General features: G+C 42.0%; 1 protein-coding gene across 6 annotated transcripts in view; it reads left to right on the plus strand.

The window, feature by feature from the left end:
* Window positions 1-1007: 1007 nt before the first annotated feature.
* Window positions 1008-17944, plus strand: part of MYO6 (myosin VI) — a 103738-nt gene continuing 86801 nt past the window's right edge. The window contains exon 1 of one of the 6 annotated variants that reach the window (XR_013181258.1): window positions 1008-1257. The gene's annotated coding sequence lies outside the window, so the exon portion shown is untranslated. The remainder of the gene's footprint in view (window positions 1258-17944) is intronic. The other 5 variants (XR_013181259.1, XM_077174844.1, XM_054629004.2 and 2 more) reach the window with 5 other exon arrangements.

Raw genomic sequence — 17944 nt, forward strand, 5'->3', positions numbered from 1 at the left:
AAGAGGCCAAGGCATTGTTATGACAATCATATCTACTGGACAGCTATGGCTTGAAGGAATTGATGTAAATTATTTATGAGCTAGTGGCTATACTCACAATGTCCCTGGTGTTGTCCAAACACTCAAAAAGGATGCCATGAAACACACCCTGCTTAAAGAAAGGTAGCTAGGGCTGCAAAATCAAGGAAAACCACAAGATTTTAAAGTATTAACTAGTTTGTTTCCCTTTGTCAGCAAAAGACCTATGAACAAACCATCAGGTGGAGAACAAGGAGGGTTTGCACGTACAGTCGGGGTCATTGTGCTGCTCATGAACTATTGTGGGGACAGAAGCACGGTGCTATGGGAAAGCTGACAAACCAGCTGGCGACGCCAGGAATGAATCGTGGTAAAGCCAAGGGACAGGGAGGTGGCCCAGAGCTGCGGCACGGGAGGGGTGGCAGTGAGTAGCACCGGCGGTGTGACACCCTGGCTGGGCATGATGCAATGCCGCCCAGCCGGGCCGCTCGGCCCGAGTCCAGCCGCGCAGCAGCCGCGGAGATGGAGGGCTGGGCGAGGGGCACGCCAGGGCAATCCCGCAGAGCCCAGGCTGGCCCGGGCTGCCTCGCAGGAGCTCAGGGGCACAGGGCTGGGGCAGGCCAAACTGTCCTGCTGTTCAGCGGGTGTGACCATGGCTGCTCCCAGCCCTGTAACACCGGCCGAGGCAGCACCCTGGGGACACGGCAGGGACAGCACAGGGCCAGGGCGAGCCTGCGAGAGGAGCCGGGCTGAAACAGCCTCTGACTCCCAAGGTTTGTACAGCAGCAGAGCCGCCACCTGCTCGGCGCCTTTCTTTGAGGGGCGATGGTCAGTAAAGACAAAGGTACCAAAATGACCCTTTATGTAACCGCGTCGGTAAAAAACAAAGAAAGAGACCCAACACACACAAAATAACCAGGGGCCAGCCCCTCAGCACCACCTCTGCCGTGGAGGGCGCGGGCTGCGGGCCCGGTACGCCCGAGGGGCGCCGCGGGGCCGGGGCTCCGGGCCAGGCAAGCCCAGCGCGGGGAGAAGGCCGGGCCGGCCTCTCCGGCCGCCACCGCCCCGCCGGCGCTGCCCCCGCCCCCGGCCGGCCCTGTGGCGGTGACGTCCCGGGCCGGGCCGGGCCGTGCCGGGCGGCGGGGGCGGCGCAGAGCAGCGCAGCAGCGGCGGCAGCAGCAGCAGCAGGGCTGGCAGCGAGCGGGGCGCCGAGCGCAGCAGCACCACCTCCATCAGCAGGTAAGGACGCGGCCTCTCGGCCTCCGCCGCCCCCTCCTACCCCCGGCGGGAGGCGCCGGCCCTCCGGCCCGGCTTTGGCGCTGCCCCTCGGCTGCCCCCGCCGCCCCTCTCGCCCGGGCAGGTGCGGTCGGGGCAGGCGAGGCAAGGGCCGGGCCCTCGGCGGGGCAGCGCTCCGGCCAGCGCACCGCGGGACCGACCTGCCGGAGCCGGAGCTTAGAATCCCTCTGGACTGTGCCTGACTTCCTTAAATTGTCATGGAAATTCTTTCCTTTGTGGGCTTGTTTGGGTTTTTTTTAGTATCATCCTCTGTGAAATTCCATCCCTGCGGAGTTACAGCTCAGCTCCCCTCCTTGCTTCAGAAACATTTCTGTGCTGGTGGGATTGTTCTTGTAAGAGAAAATAAAATTTGTATAGCCTTTACTGGCCGGACACAGTACAACTGGTAGTTCAGTGGAAAAAAGTCTTCTGGAGTATTTCTGCTTGAAGCACTTTTGCAGGCTGCGGTTTGGAGAGCAGCGTGTGTCACTGTGATGTACAACTAAAAACCAATACCCCATTTCTGTAACTTGCATCCATTACTGAATAGGAAAGCTTAGAAGGATTCGTCTCCTTAATGGTGTAGAATACAACTTGCAGTGCAGCAAATATACTGCTGGTGCTTGTCTAATACTTGGCTCTCAGGTTCTCAACTCGTAAATGCCAAGGCCTGTAGGATGGAGGTAGCTGAACTAATAATTAGCCGGTTCTGTAAAAGGATGGTTGTTACCTGTTGTTTCAGCGAGCACTGCTGACTGCCAGCCCTGTGTTACAAAGGTGCAGGGAAGCAGTATGTCGTGACTTGCGCCCTGTGGTGCTCCCGGAGGGAACAGACCTTTGAGGCCACCTAATTCCGTACAGTTCAGTGGGCATCGCCGGGCTGCGGGCGGCCTATGGACTGCGTTCACAGCCGCCCGAGTACAAAGGTTGGCCACGGCACTGAGCCTTCCTTCTGTTGCAAGTGTGACAAATTAACAGGGTGGAGATGAACTCGTGAGCTAAATGTCATCTGCGCTTTCTAACTTTATTTTTTAGTGGAAAAGAAAAGCCTAACAAAACCAGAAATATTTTAGTTTTTAAAATGTTAGTTTTGAAAACTTAAAAGTGTAAGCAAATCTCTTGCATTATTTGTTTAAATGCAATAAAACTTCTAACACACAAGTTAACTTTTAAATGTATGGTTTATAAAACAACTGCAAGAGATCTCAGTGTTATTGAGGTGGGAGAGTAAATATCAGAATTATCAGAGCACAAGTTCCAAACCCTTGTGATGTTGCTTTTAATAACGTAGAAATTAAGATTTAGCTTGACACTATTTTTAGTGGATGGGTTTTTAATGTGTCTTAGTGAATAAACTATTTAGTGAAGGCACAGTTATGCCTTTGACTGTAAAACTACAAAGCCAGCAATGCAAACATAAAGGCAGTAAACTTTCCTGCGAGGCTGAATAGCTTTCTGAATTAAAACCATGTCAATATTAGTTTGCAGAAATTCTAAGTTGAACTAATTTCCCCACCCCCATTATTTCTAGTCAGAGGGGGCATTCCTCTATAATCTGCACTAAGTACTGTGTCCTGCAGCCTCCGGCATTGCCATGTGCCTTTGTTTTGATAATGGGTCAGTATTTTGACCCATTAACAATAATGTTCTCATAAGGAAGGTGAAATAGTGCTTCCTTGTGCCTGGTCTGCCAGGGTGGAGAAGGCTTTGTGACCCAGTCTAACCTTTGTATTTTTGTGGTATTTGATAACACTGGTCTGAGGAAAGATTTCAGGTTTTAGAAATTTTGACAGTCTTATGAATGATGCGGCAAAGTTGAGTAGGGACTAACTTTTTATCAGAACAAAATGTGAAAGCATATGATTAAGCTGGCAGGTTCAAAATGAACAAAAGGGATGTGGTTTTGGTTTTGACCCAATGTGTGGTAAGTTAAGCTTTGGAAATCCTTCTGAAGCATGTGGATATTGAAAGTTTACAGGGACTTGAAAAGCAGCTGGACAAATTCATGGAAGAAAAACACACTAAGGCTGACTTGTGTGGCATACCTGAAGTAGCTCAGGGAGTCACCAAGCTGAGCTCAGAGCTGGGACAATAGACTGGGAAAGTACTGTCAATTACTTATGAAATTTTTATATTAATTTCAGGCATTGACATAGTGCAGACAACAGACCTGCTGTCTGACCCAGTAGGGCTGCTCTTAGGAAAATTGTTCAACTGAAGTAAGTTTTTGAGAACAGCTGAACCAAAGGGACCAGGTACAGAGATAACAACTCTAAGTGATAATTCTCAGGAAATGATTATGAGTCACCATCAAACATCGGTTTAAGTGGTGCTGGGGGCAGTTCTGGCACCTTTGTACTTGTTGACATGGATATCTTTGATCAACAGAATTAGCACAAAATATGAAGGAGAGTGGGTAGGGCTTTCAGGCTGTGTTTTTGATGCTTTGCTTTGGAGGACAGAGGTTTCTGATAAGTTCGAAGGCAGTATTTGAGTACAAGATACTATTTTCAGGAAGAAGATCCCATAATGCAGATGGGTAAAGTCGACTTGGCAGCAGCACCATGGAAGCAGATCTGAGGGTTATGTGGGATCACAAGAAGCACAGGGATGCAGTACTGTTGAAGTTCAGCATTTAGCTTTTCATACTAGTGCAGCTTAATTTAATAGAATAATGTGTCCAGTTTTGGCCACAGCCTGTTAAGAAAGATAAATTCAAATGTGTCCATCTACCAGAAATGGTCACCAGGGCTTAGGAAGGTTTTGGAAAACAGATCTGCAAAGAATATGTGTGTTTGGAAAGTGTGTTCCACAAAGCTAGACAAGCTCATTTCCAGCAGAAAGAGATGAGATGAGGGAACAACAAGATGTTAGAGTATTAAAATTAGTGAGAAGTGGTTTGTGTTCCTCTGTCAGTGACTTTATCAAAAAAGATGAAACTAGTTTGCGCCAAAGACTTGATGAAATTCTTAAAATCTGTTATGCCTTAGGGAAAACTGAAAGAAAGTAAGGTTGTGCAATCTCATTTCTGCAAAGGTTTTTGAAAGTCAAATAGTATTTGTGTTAAGGATATATTAAAAACACTCCTCAAAACTGTTTTACTTGTTCGCATGCAGGGGCTTGAGCTTGATGATTTCTTCAGGTGCCGTCTGTATTTGGGTTTGAGTTTATGTAGAAAAAAGTAATTTCAGTCCTCAAAAGATGAACAGTTTCTCTGATAAAGTCCTATAATCTTTCAGTTGCTGGTCATCTCATGTTACAGCTTAAGGCATTTGGTTTTAAAATAATTAGTGTTGAGGCAAACTACTGCATTTGGCAGCAAAATGTTGTGGTTTAGGAGTATAGCCTGTAATACTGTAGGAAATGTAGGTGTACAACCATACTGTGATTTAAACCAGGAAAATCAGAGGGATAAAACCTGAGGTATTCATCATCTACTCTAGAATATACTGAGTGTGGCTTCATAACTTGTGTCCTAGTGTTACAGCCTGTTTGGTCTGAAACACTTTCAAAAAGGACTTTCAAAATACCTAACTTAAAAAAAAATTGTCATTTATCATATGTCTCTCATTTTGTATCCACTTTTTAAAGTATGAGAAGGCATTTTAAAATGGCAACATTTTAACATAGCTTGCTATCTATTTAAGTTTCTACTTTGTTATTTCTTGGAATAACTGACTGTTGTAGGTTTGTAGTAAATACTAGTGAGAGTGTTTCTGAAGTATTGATTGTACTATATCAATATAAAGAACACAGAAAATTGTAGTTTTTGAACTGATGGCTGTGGATGCTTCCCCCCCCCCCCCAAAAAAAAAAAAAAAAAACAAAACAACAGAACCAGCTGTTTTGCAAAGCTGAATGAGAAGCATTAGCAGCCTTCATGGTTTTTACTAAGGCTCTGATGTCAAGAAAAGGACAGATAAATCCATGAACACTTTAGTCTCTGGTAGACTGATTTCTGTAAGTAATTACCATATAAATTTAATATATGTATTTTATTGGGGAAAGCATGCTAAAGCTGTCTTTTGATAAATGACCATCTTAGACTACCTATTCAAAAAAACTGATTTAGGCAAAGCAAGTTCTTGTTTTGTTGTTGTTGTTGAGCTGTGTGCAGAAACAGAGCAGAGGGTGATGAGGCTGGCGAGGGCTGGGTCTCTTTGGCCACAGTGCCATGGTGCTGCAGCTCCAAGGCAAAGCCTGTTGTCATCTGTGGACAGCATAGCCTGGCCTTGAAAAGGTGATTTGGGACTCCTTGGTGCACCTACACAGTCCTGATTTCTTCCTGCTGCCAAGGGAGTTGCAGCCAGATGACGTTTAACCTGCTGGCTACAGCTCCTGGAGGCATGTGTAAGCTCTGCGAGCTGAATTGCAGCTACTGTCAGCAGCAGGGCACGCTTGGTTAACTGCAGGTTGGTGTCTGGCTGCTGTGGCTGTGCTGCCAGTCATACCCAGGCATTGTGTCACTCCTGAAACACTTCTGTCAAGCCAAGGGACCTTCCTTGTACTGTGAATGCTTCTTCTTCCTCTGCAAGTGTGTGGATAAAGGGCAGTTTCTGCTTGCTCCAGGGAACGAGAGATGGATGAGGCATCTGGAATTAAACTTCACTTTCTGTGTGCACAGCTTGCAGCACTGCTGCTGTGCAGAATGTGGCCAGTCTCCAAATTGGGATCAGGTCCTGGCAGTGCCAAACAGAGGTGCCATGAGCACTACCAGAACTGGGGTGGCCACATCCATATGTGCATCTTTTAGGGCTTGATCTACTCTCAGAGAAATTAAAGAGAAATTCTCAGTCTTGAGCTGAAAGTCTGAATGAACCCTGGTTTTGTAAATGTTCAACAGATGGCTTTATTTATCATAAAAGAAACTTTTTCTTTTTTTTAAAGCAACATCTCTTAACAGATGCTGAATTCATTTTGCAAAGGTAGTTACACAGACAAATTAAGAGTATTATTTTCATAGTGGATAATTGTTTCATGAGCAAATTTGTTTTCCTTGTAATTAACAAGACTTAGTGGACAGATTTGAAGTTCATGGAGGGAAAAAAAAAAAAAAGTAGAATATTTACCAAAGCCAGTTGTTCACAAAAATCTCTTCAATATTAGCAAGATCTCTGGCTGTATTTCACAAAAATATCAGCAACCTTCTGGCTTATATTTAAATGTTTCTATGGATCCTTCAGGCCTGAGCTGAAGCCACAGAAATATTGTTGCTTTTTACATCTTGAGCAAGTTCAGATTTGTATGGTCCAGAGCTCCGTCCCTCTCATCTGCTATATTGTCTTTGTTGCCATGCACTCAGCAAGGTTTTGCTTTTGTGTCAGGTACATTCTCAGAGTTCCAGATCCAAAGGAGCCTGGCTATAAGGTGATACTGTAGTAGCCATGTTTAGGAAGAAGCTGTCTGTGCGAGGACACCATGTCCTTCTCCAGTCCCTAGGTGCGCTCTGTGCAGGAGGTCATGCCTGTGGTGAGCTGATGGCGCCCTTCCAAGTTCACACCTGTGCTTTGCTCTTTCCTGATTTCTTCAAGTTCAGTCCATCACAGCTGCTGTCTAGTGAGGGGATTGACAGCAATAAAACTCTTTCACCGAGTCCTCTGTGCCAAAGAGAGACAGTGTTGTTGTGTGTCCTTTTGCCTTGTCGGGGTGAGTGCTGTGTGCAGGCACACCAAACCTGCTTATCGTGGCACTCTGCTTGTTTGAGGGGAGCCATTGGAGAGTTTTGGGGGAGGATGCTCTGTAGCTGCTCATCCAGTTCAGGTTTAGCCATGTCCAGTAAGCTTTTGTGATGTTGGCCTTGCTTATGTACTGCAAAGTTTCCAGGACAGGCAGCAGAGCATTTAGGAATGAAGAATCTGACAAGCGTTTTTGATGACTTCAATTTTAACAATTCTGTTGGGTTGCGGTTTTGTAAGCAGCTGGGCTGAGGTAATTGACTGCTGGACCCTGAAAGGAGAAATGGCTGCATCTTCTTGCCCTTCCCAGCAGTGTTGGGTGGATGGTTATGGGCTCCTTCACACCCCAGTGCAAATGACTGGCTCTGCAGAAAGCAACAAATCCCATCACCTTTCTCTTTTCCATATCGTGAAAATCCATATCCATATTTCCATTTCTCTCTGCAGAGGCAGAGCAGCAGAGAGGAGGGGAGGCAGATGAGGTGTGATAAGTCACTGTCGTTCAGCTCACCCTCTCTCAGGAAGCCACAACCTATTTTGCAGTCTCCGACCTGTGTAACCTGCATTGCCTCTAACAAAAGTTAAACAAATGCCTCCAGAGGCCTTTGCAAACAGAAATAGAGACATAAAGAGTATTAGTGGGGAAATTTAATAGAATCATAGAATCAGGACCTAAATATGATCTAGTTCCAACACCCTGCTGTGGGCAGGGACACCCAAGCAGAGTCACATACAAGGACAGAGTCATAGAGTAGGATGGGAGAGGATTGTAAAAGATCATGGACTTCAAAGGGCCGTAGGATAATAGGGACTTTTATTACTGTGCAAAGATAAAAAAACTTAGGTTTAGTGCATGTTTTAGGGGTGAGAATGAGTTTATTTCGTGGTTTTGGGGGTGGTAATTTTTTTTTTGTTTGTTTGTTTTGGTTTTTTTTTTTTTTTTTGTTTTTTTGCTTTTTGTTACCTGGGATCCTTTACAAAGATAGGAAAACTGGTGATCTAAATCTTTGTCTCATTTTCTAGGCTTTTAGGGAGTAATTTTTTTCAGTGTTTGCTGATTGCTTTAAAGCCTTGGCAGTGTTCATGCAGGCAGCCTTTATGGCAGGTGCTTGTGTACACAAATGGCATTCTGCAGTGGCTTCTATCTCTGCTGTACAGCAAGGGGTGTTACTTATGTGGACATGCCAGGAATGATGCTGTTTCTCCTCTCATACTTGGTTTACTTTTCAATGAGTGCACTGCTGGGCCTGTCAATCCTCCTCTTCTGATTTTTTTCCAAAATAGAGCCTCTAATGGTTTTTACAGATTTTAGTAGCTGATCTTTTGGTTGTGGTTAAGAGCATTGCTTCATATTTCAAAATTCTTGGGAAACAGGAGAGGTGGGCTGTCATAATTGTGTTGAATTGGGGTTGTTGGGAACAAAGCACTCCTGTTTCTGCACCCATGCAGTTTTGCAGATGGTGGGATGATCTCTGTCTTCAGTTGTCATCCCATTACAGTACTCTTGCATCTTCTCAAACACCTGAAATTAGTATGGTCAGACACTTAATCTTGGATTATTTGGACCTTGAGATAGTGTTTGGTTCACTGCATGAATGTCCTCTATTAAAATTTTTTCTCTTTGGGTGTTTGGACATGCACTATGGAGTTTTGAAAAAGTCTTACACCTTAGTATTTTTTAGATCATTTATGCAAAAACAAATTTTAAGCTTTGTTTAGGGGAAGGATGTTTTTTGAAATACCTTTTATGTCATATTCTGATGGTAATCTGAAACAAATTTTAGATCTTATGTTTTGCTTTAAAGTAAACATCCTTTCAAAGGAAAAAGATTATTTCTTACTAACCCAGGCAGAGGAATGTTAGCCATGAAGTTTCTTAGCCTTTTATCATGCTGTACAAGTCATGTCTTGCTCAAAAGGTCAACACCCACAGAACATGCTTTTTTACTGTTCAGTGGTCTAAGTAGCTGCTTTTCTTGTGGCTGCAGGAATCTTTCCTATTATCAATGAAAGTGCAGTCTTTTGATGATATGACATCTGATGCTATGGCTATTTCTGGGTTATGTGCTAAATTATATCTATTCAACACCAAAGCAGCAATGGCAAACATAAATAATGTGTTGACCATATACTCTTACAGATTATTCTTTCAGTTTAAATCCTTGCAGCTTTTCCCAGTTTTGCATACATGTATGTATTTTTGTGAAATATTACATCAGATTTCTTTTAACTTAGAACTAAAAAGAGTTTATTTTAGCAGCTGTTGGAGTTTAGCTTCTTTGTTTCTGTTGCCAGAGTTCTGTGTCTGTTCACATAGCAGTCAGCCTGGCAAGGGTTATAATTTATAAAGTTAATTCATAGACTTTCTGCTTTTTTAAATTGCCCTTTGGAGCTTCTGTTACAGTCTGGGATCAGTTACTGATCTCTTTAGAAAGAGTTTGGTTTGTTGTTTTTTTTTTTTTTTATGCCTTAAAAAGATGCAGTTATAGTATTTCCTGATACTTTGTTTGTTTTTGCTTAATAAAGGCTTGGGATTTTGAGTGAGTAATAAGTACTGACTGCTTGAGTACATAGGATGGAAGTAGAAATTTATATGGTTTAAAAAAAAGCCTAACAGCTGTTTGAGATGAGTTGTTTTAGTATTAATCCTGGTCTCTTTACAAATCCCTTTGGGAGAGAAGAGGGCAGACAAAAGGCACTTCATGTCACTGGCATGTTTACTGAGTGACTGCTGCTTTAGCCCAAGGGAGGAGGTGGAAGCAGGGGAACGGGAAACTACTGGGAAGAGGAGGAGTATTTTGAGGTGAGCTCCTTCCTAAGAAATACATGAAGGCTGAAGGGTGATGCCAAGGTGGGGGAGTCTGAGGACCTGAGAGAACCAAAGGGACCCCAGCAAGACTGTAGTAGAAGAAAAATGACTGCTTTTGTGCAAAACAGGTTATCATTGGGGGCTGCCCTTCCCACCGTGCCTGGGCAGGATTTGAAGCCATGTTTTCCTCATCAAACCTAAGGTGCTGCCTGATCCCTGTACATGTCCAGGCACTGACCCTGGGTGTGCCTGCTGTGGGTGTAAGACCACGAGACCTTGCAATTTGGGCTAAGTATTTCACCCCAAGACAGGTAAAGTTTTTTGGAGTGACATCTGAAGGTGTGCTAAGGTGTGGTTAGTGGTAATTAATGAAAGCTAATTGGCTTATGTTTTTCTGGGACTCAGCATGTTCTCTCTAGCAGCCTCTCGTTTCCATTGGTCATCTTGTTGGAAATGTCCAAGTAGTTTTTAGGGGACCAGGTAAGACAGGAGCCTTCTCAAAAGGAGCTGTTACTTCCTCCACTGTACATACTTAAAGGGGAGATTTGAATGGGCAAGATGCAGCTGTGCATGAGGCTGCTGTAGCGTTGTTTTGTTCAGTTTGATCAGCTGCTTAATTTTAAATTCATGGCCTAATTTTGTGTGGAACATTTTATAGGCAAGCAAACCCACAAAACTCTAACAAGTAATCTCCAGTCTGACAATGAAGGAGGCACATCTTCAAGTATGAGAAAGTATGAGGACTTTCTTCCCAAGTGTTTAATTTTATTTTGTTTCAGGCCTTTGTGTAAGGAAAAGCTGTATAACTTGCACACATGTAAACACAGAGGAGAACTGAGTTGAATGTGAAGTAATAGCCATCTTCTGTAGTGAAAAATTAGCCTAGTAATATTAGCAAACATTTGAACAAAGTTTGCTGATTGGTGCTGTTTATTTTTGAAGCTTGTGTTTTAGCAGACTTCAAGTTACTACCATTGAAAAACAAGGATTTTTTTTTTCCTTTTTTCTAACAAATCACTTCCCTCAAGCATCTCCTGCAAATGTTTGGACTATGCTGCTGTTCTAACATGAGCTAAAAGCTTGTACTAATACGTAGGGAAGTAAAGGAAAACTATTGTGCCTTTGCTATTATTATACTCTCATCAAAGTCTTTGCATCTGTTTAAATACTAACCAGAAAAAAATGTGGGAGGAGAATGAAGGGTTTTAAAAGTTTTCCCTTAGCTGAGGAGAATTTCCCCATTTTCAGGTACCAGGCTATCTTCCAAGGGCTTCCACCCAGCTGGGACAGGAATGGCATGGTGTGGAGCTTGGGTGCTGCAGGCTACAGCAAGTAATGGGATGCAGACCTTGGTTCAGTGATAGCTGATATCACCTCTTTGCACTGTTGAATGTAATGGCAGTCAAATTTTGACCCAGATGCATGTGATAGCATTCATTTGGAGTTCAGCAGAGTGTAGAACATAATGAATGCTGCAGTGGATGTTGTTAGCATGTCACCTGGATTGGCTTTCTGGGTTACATCGTGTCTTGTCTGTCATTCATCTGCCTGGATCACGCTGGTGCCATCTGGATCCTTGCTGGTGCTTCATGTGCTGATATTTGTTGACGGCTTCACAATGTGTCTCCCTCTGCATCAGACTTCCTTTTTCAAGATCAGCTTCTGCCCCTAAAGAATCTCTATGTAAGTTATTCCCAGGACACATGCCTTTTTTTTTTTTTCATTTATGTTACACTACTTCCAGGATATCCTGCCTTTTGTGTTTCACAACTTGCTGGCAGTGGGAAGGATTTGCATGGCGTCAATCCTACAGATGAGCATGCAGCTTTGCAGGCTCTTTGTCAACTGCCTATACCAAATCAGATTGCAAATGGAGTTTGTACAATCGAGCAAGTAAAACTGGCTGCATCACTGTGGTTTTCTGAGGATGAAAGAGATGCTGGCTTTTGCTTTACTTATCAGCCAGGCTTGGTGTCTAGTCAAAAGGGTAGTGGAGAGATGCAGGGCAGAACATCTGGTAGAAGCAGAATTTAAAGATTGGGAAGAGAATTTAATCAAAATCTGTTTTCTTCTTTGTTTTCTGCCTTCCCTAGTGGAGAATGACCAATGTCATACCAGTTAGCACTGGATTGGGAATGGCTGTAATTACTTGAGAGCTGTCAACCTACAGTTGACAGTCAACCTACAACCCTGCTCATCAGGCTGAGGTTTGGAGAGTGATGTGGAGGACACATTTGCTGCAGGGAACATTCCTGTCATGGCAAGCTTTGCTCATGTGTGCCCAGCACTGCCTGGGAAGCCCTGCAGTAGAACGTGCTGGCTCTCCATGCGAGTCAGCAGGAAGGAATACTTTGTGTTGTTGCAGGCTATTGTGAACTGCTGCTCTGCTGGGGACTCCTTTGGCTTTTCACAGTGGTCCTTGCACCAGATGATAACATGCTGAGCTTGTTCTGGTCAGCAAAACCCCTTGTCACTGTGCCAAGAGCACCCTCACAAAGAAAGCCCTATGACTTTTACCTCCTAAGTGAATCCTAATGTGGATTCACTACATTCCTGGATCAAAGTAGCAGTCAGTCTTCCTGTTTTGAAAAAATGGAAGTGGGGGGAATGCTGTTGCTTTGAGCTGAAGATCTGTTTTTCAGGCTAATTTTAGGTGCAGTTTAATGTATAAGGAGGAGGCAGTACAGAGCAGAAGGGCTCGACAAGGGGACATCCAAAATGATGAATGCTGGTGTTGAGCAGGGTGGTGTGGGCAGAAGCAGCCACATGGGAAAGCATGATCTGGAGCAGTGGCTGCTGAGCTGGGTGCATGCTGGACAGGGCAGGCTGAGCAGATGTGATTGACCTTCCAGGCAGAGCCTTGCTGGCTGGGCTCAGAGGCTCAGCACAGGCAGGATGAGCACAGCTCCACTGGCAAAATGGGCAGCTGTGGGCCTCTTGTGTTCCCCAAAACAAAAAGCAGTCCAGAGCATTGTAAGGAGTTTTTTAGATTGCAGTTTTAACTCTTTACCTTTTTAATTTCTAGAAAGAAACTTTTTTTAAAGGCATTTTGAGGCTGGGAGAAAAGATAAACTAAGGGATACCTAGAGAAAGGGGAGAAGCCAAGTATCAAAGATGAAAATCATTCACCACAATCAAAGCCTATCTTTTATTCCACTGCTACAATAGAAGAGCAGGTCAGGCAAAAAAATCAGTTGTGTGTCCTATACCTCCCTGATGCTTTTCAGCATAAATCTAGTTCAAGAGACCTTCAGTGGTAAAAGCTTACAGGAAGGCTGCTGTAGTTATTAGAGCACTTCCTGGGTGCCTCAGCCTTCATCTCTGAAGCCACACCTGGTGTATTAGGGTTTCCTATGCTGTTATTTCTGTTATGCTGGACACATTCCCAGAATTCTGTCAAAAGCTTCTGTGTCAAAGGAGGATCATCCCACAGCACAGGGTGCTGAATGCGTGGAGAAATTAGGTAAACTACAGCAGCCAGTAAAACTTGAATGAGTTTTATAGAGGGAAGCTGAGAAAGCAAATGCTTTTTTAATAGCCTTTGAAATATAATTGTGTTTCTCTCTTGTAATTGAATGTCAGCAACTTTTGCTAACTTGTCACTTCTAAAAAAAGTTTATTTTTTCTTAACAGACACGCAGTGATATTTTTATTTTAGGAAATTTAGATTTGTATTCTTCACAGGTCATAACACTGGAAATTTAGCCAGCATGTTTCACCCTTGTGTCTGAAGGCAGCATAGAAACTGGACATGCAGGCATTTGAGAAGGCATTCGATTAATCTTGTTTCCTTTATTGTTCCCAAGTTATTGGAGTTATTCAAGAGGCATGCATTTTTTTTTTTTAATTAGAGTAAGCCGTAATAGCCAGCAAGCTCTTTTCATTAATCACCCAAGTAAAGCAGAAACTCTGGGAGCTGTGAAATTCCTCTGAACAGAACATTGATATCAAAATGCAATGGTTTGTATAGTTTTTTTATTTATTAATAGAAATAGTTTTTATTATGGTTTTTATTTACTAATAGAAATAATAAGAGAATTCTTCAGACTTTGTGTCCTTCAGTCAATAAAAGGAAGCACATACCTCCCTGTAATTGAAGACAGGTATGCTATTGTGGAGGGTGGAACAGGACTCTCTGTAAGGAGAGGTGGAGTCTCCATTAAGTGGTGTGATTCATATGTTGATGCATTCTGCAAAATAGGTCTGTTGGTTGGTTGTGTTTTGTTTTGGCTTTTTCTTTAGTTCACTGGGTTGAAAGTTGTATCATTGGGCTGTTCTGTACTACATTTTACTCTTCTTGAATTCAGTTGTTCTTGAGTTCTTGACTCAAGACTTCATGTAGGTCTCTGGGAGGAGGCTGAACCCCATGTGATTGTTGCTGTCTCAGCACCCAAGGAACTGGAGCTTTCTGGGTTCCTGAGGAAGCGCCTGACTTGTAATAATCCTCCAGGATCTTCATCATACTTACATTCTACACAATTGTTTCTTTTACACTGTTTTGAATTTTTCTAAGATGACCTTAGAAGATCTCTAATCATATGATGATGTGAAACAACTGTACTTAAAAGCTTTTAGTTTTTTAGTTCCCATGAATGATTCAAACCTAAAAACTCATCCCCAAGGAGGACTTTTTACTCTAGAAAGGAACTACAGGAAATCTATGAGTAAATTTCTGTTAGCTTCCCTCTGCCCATCCACAAGGTAAAAGGTGGCACTCAGGTCATTCAACTGTGTGAAGAAATATCCATCATGAAAGCAGATTTGAAACATTTCTATTCGCAAGGAGGAATTTGAATTAATCATATCTAACTTTTGTGTTGAATTCCTGATCACTGTAGCTTAAGCTCCCATGGAGCTCAAATTTTGGGTGAAAGAAAATATATGGGAAAAAAAATCTGTTTGAAATAAAGAAATATATTTGCTGGAATATAGGAAGTGCTGAAAACTTCCAGATTGGAGTTGTAAATAGAATGCTTGAGTGAACTTGGCTTGCTGCACTGTAGACTACAGGTCCAGGAAGCTGAAGAGGATGCTTTGTAAAGCCTTGAGAAGGGGAGCAACAGGTTGTCTTGTTGTGGGTCCACTGATGATAAGTTTTGCATGACCTCACAGTCTTTTCTTCAATAGCAGTACAGTCTCTTCTGCATTGTATTCCTCATCTTTTAGAAACTAGTTATATATTAGTTTTCCATTAAAAAATCAGGGACTGTTTTGTGTTTTGCTATTTTGTAATCAGCAGGGTGAGGGTCTTGCTTGTAATCAGGAAGATGTCAATTAAATGTTTTTAACCTGAGGACTATGCATGTGACTTTTTGAACTGTTTTCTAGGCTTTTTGATTGACATCACTGGCATTTCTGAGTCCATGGAATATCTGTAAATGCTGAAACCAGCCAGGAATCTGGCTGGTTCTCAAGTGTTTTTGTCAGAAGGCATTAGTGCTTACCCTTGGCTGTGTCTGTGTGTGTACTGAAAAAAAACCCAAAGAAGTTGCTTTGCAGACTAGGTGTGACAACTTGTAAATCAGATAGAGAAATATTAAACTAGAAAGAAAAAAATTTAGTCTTAATTTAAAATCTGTGTTAGTGGTTAAAAGTAATTCTTCAAATGATTTTCGAAATTGCGTTTAAAATAGTTCTGTTTCTAGTCTCTGTGGTCTCTGTTTCCACTGGCTGTGTATTACAGCTTTTTCTGCTAGATTGGAGTATTCTGTAGCTTGTTTTCCATGTAAATATTACATGTACTTAACCTGTCATTACATGACCCTTACTTTTTTTTTATTTGGCAAAGAGTTGTTTAAAACCAGATGGAATTTTTGTGTGGCTGGTACTGAGCATTTAGAGGAAAGTTGTGCAAGGAGATGTCTTGCCTTAACCTTGTAAGAACAAAGGGATGTGTCTTTGAGGTTAGAAATTAGTAATAATGTATTTTCAGTGGGAAGGATTTTGAAACTATTGATTTAGATTGTTCTAGAATTGGAGGAAGGCTTTAAACATCCTGCTTTTGATCACAGAAGGTGTTAGAATTAAAAGAAAAAATATAAGAAGATTTAAATATCTTTGAAGCATGCTTAAGAACTATTTCACGTTATCCTCTTCTCTAATTGATTAACTGGATAATAGGTTTAAATGTACCAAATAACAAAACCCTTGGATTTCATAGCAACTGATCTGAAATGATCTAATTAAGTTTGGGTTTTCTTCTTGAGTTACCTGGGTGAATCCTAATGATTTTAGCAGATTGCATTAAATTGGGTTGTGCCTGTTTCTTGGAAATAGTGTTGAGAAAATTAGAAATTTCTTCAAGAACATAAATTAGATAAAAGTACTGAGTGGAAGTGTCTGTTTCATGCTTTCTTGTCCTCCTCACTCATATAGGCAAATCCATTTGATTACTTTTCTTGATGGTTTTGATATTGAGTGTATTGACAGCCTGTGGTATATGTAGGCATGTAGCTGAGACATGGTTTGAACCTGTGATGTCAGTTTTGCTAATTAAAAAAATAATTTAATCTTTTTGATTTTTGAACCCCCTGAAATTTCTGCTGAGCACCATTCTGCTGAATTTCAGTCATAAATTTAAAGTGTGGGAACTTTTAAATTTAAAAGTCTTTGAAATATTACTTTTTCTTAATCTTCTCTTCAGGGGCTCCCAAACCAGCAGTTATTTTTAACTGTTCTAGAGGAGTGTTATTTAAATCCTGAATTTTATATGGGCCATATCTCTGTGATCCACAAAAAGTGCCCTACTTTAACAGTTGAGAAACAAAATAAAAGTGAACCCTGACATTTCCTTGACATGAAATAGCTCAAGGAATCTTTGGTAGTAAGTTCCAGAAAGTTTGCTAATGGAGGTTCTGTTACATTTTCCTTTTTTCCCTTTATGTTGCATAAACACAAGAACAAAGAATACAGTTGTTAGGCAAATACTATATGTACATTTTTTTCTTTTTGAAATGTTAAAAGATTTGTATTTATTTTCTGATGATCAAAGTAATGATTTTTCTAGATTGGCCTTGAATATCTGAAGTCAGTTTGTGTCCAAATAATTCAGGTGATGCTTGTATGTATTTTAGACTTATTTTATTTTTTTTATTAAATGTTGTAGGTAATATCAGTTGGGAAGATAAGAACACTTGCTGAACAAAATTTTCTGAGCTATGGAAAAAACCATTGGGTTTGGGAAGCTCTTAGTTTTAAACCTGAATTGTGAAAATATGCTTAACATTGTGGATATGACTGTATTGTTGTATCAAATATTTTGCTTTTAACAAAGGGAAACTTTTATGTCTACAAAAGGACTGTATGCTCCTTGAGTCTACCTGTAATTCAAAGTTCATGTAGACTTTGTTTATTTTTAATACAGAATCATAGAATGGTTTGGGTTGGATGGAACCGTAAAGCTCATCTAGTTCCAACCGCCCTGCCATGGGCAGGGACACGTTTCACGAGACCAGGTTGCTCAAAGCCACACTTCCAGGATGGGGCATCCACAAGTTCTCTGGGCAACCTGTTTCAGCACCTCCCCACCCTCTCGGTAAAGAATTGCTTAGAAGTACAGATCATACATGTTCTCAGAGATATTTTTCTGTTGTTGCTGGGACTTGTATTGCCTCTGTTGGGAAGAAGGACACCGAGAAATGGGAAATGTGACTCATGTCCTGGGTACCTCTTGTCCTGGCAGAGGGATGAGAGAGCTCTACTTGGGTTTTTTTGGTGGTGGTATCTGTGGTTTTGTGGGGAAGAGTTAACATTGCGCCAGTCTTGTAGCTGGGAACTACTAAGCTTCTGCGTGTGAGCCTTTTGCACTCCCCTTGAGAGTATTTTTAATAATATCTTTCAGTGTGGTTTTGAAACAATTTGGATTTGTGTTTTATACATTGTCTGTAAATCAAATAAAAGTTTACTTTTTATAATGTGATGTTGGAACAGGAACAGAAATTTTGATACATGGTTAGGTCTGCGCAATTGCAAATGCTAGCTGTGCTTTTGACTTAAAGCCCTAATTCAAATTTCTCCTGTCTGACAAGAAGCAGTAAGATTAGTTACCAGAGAGAGGGATCTATACCCCAGTTTTAGACAAAACACGCTGATAAAAGTTATTTGTAGGCTGAGTAAGTACAAGCCTTTGTTTGGACTGCTGAACAGGATTATGTCGAAACCTGCAGGA

This window comes from Agelaius phoeniceus, chromosome 3 (assembly GCF_051311805.1).
Source record: "Agelaius phoeniceus isolate bAgePho1 chromosome 3, bAgePho1.hap1, whole genome shotgun sequence".
Classification (NCBI taxonomy): domain Eukaryota; kingdom Metazoa; phylum Chordata; class Aves; order Passeriformes; family Icteridae; genus Agelaius; species Agelaius phoeniceus.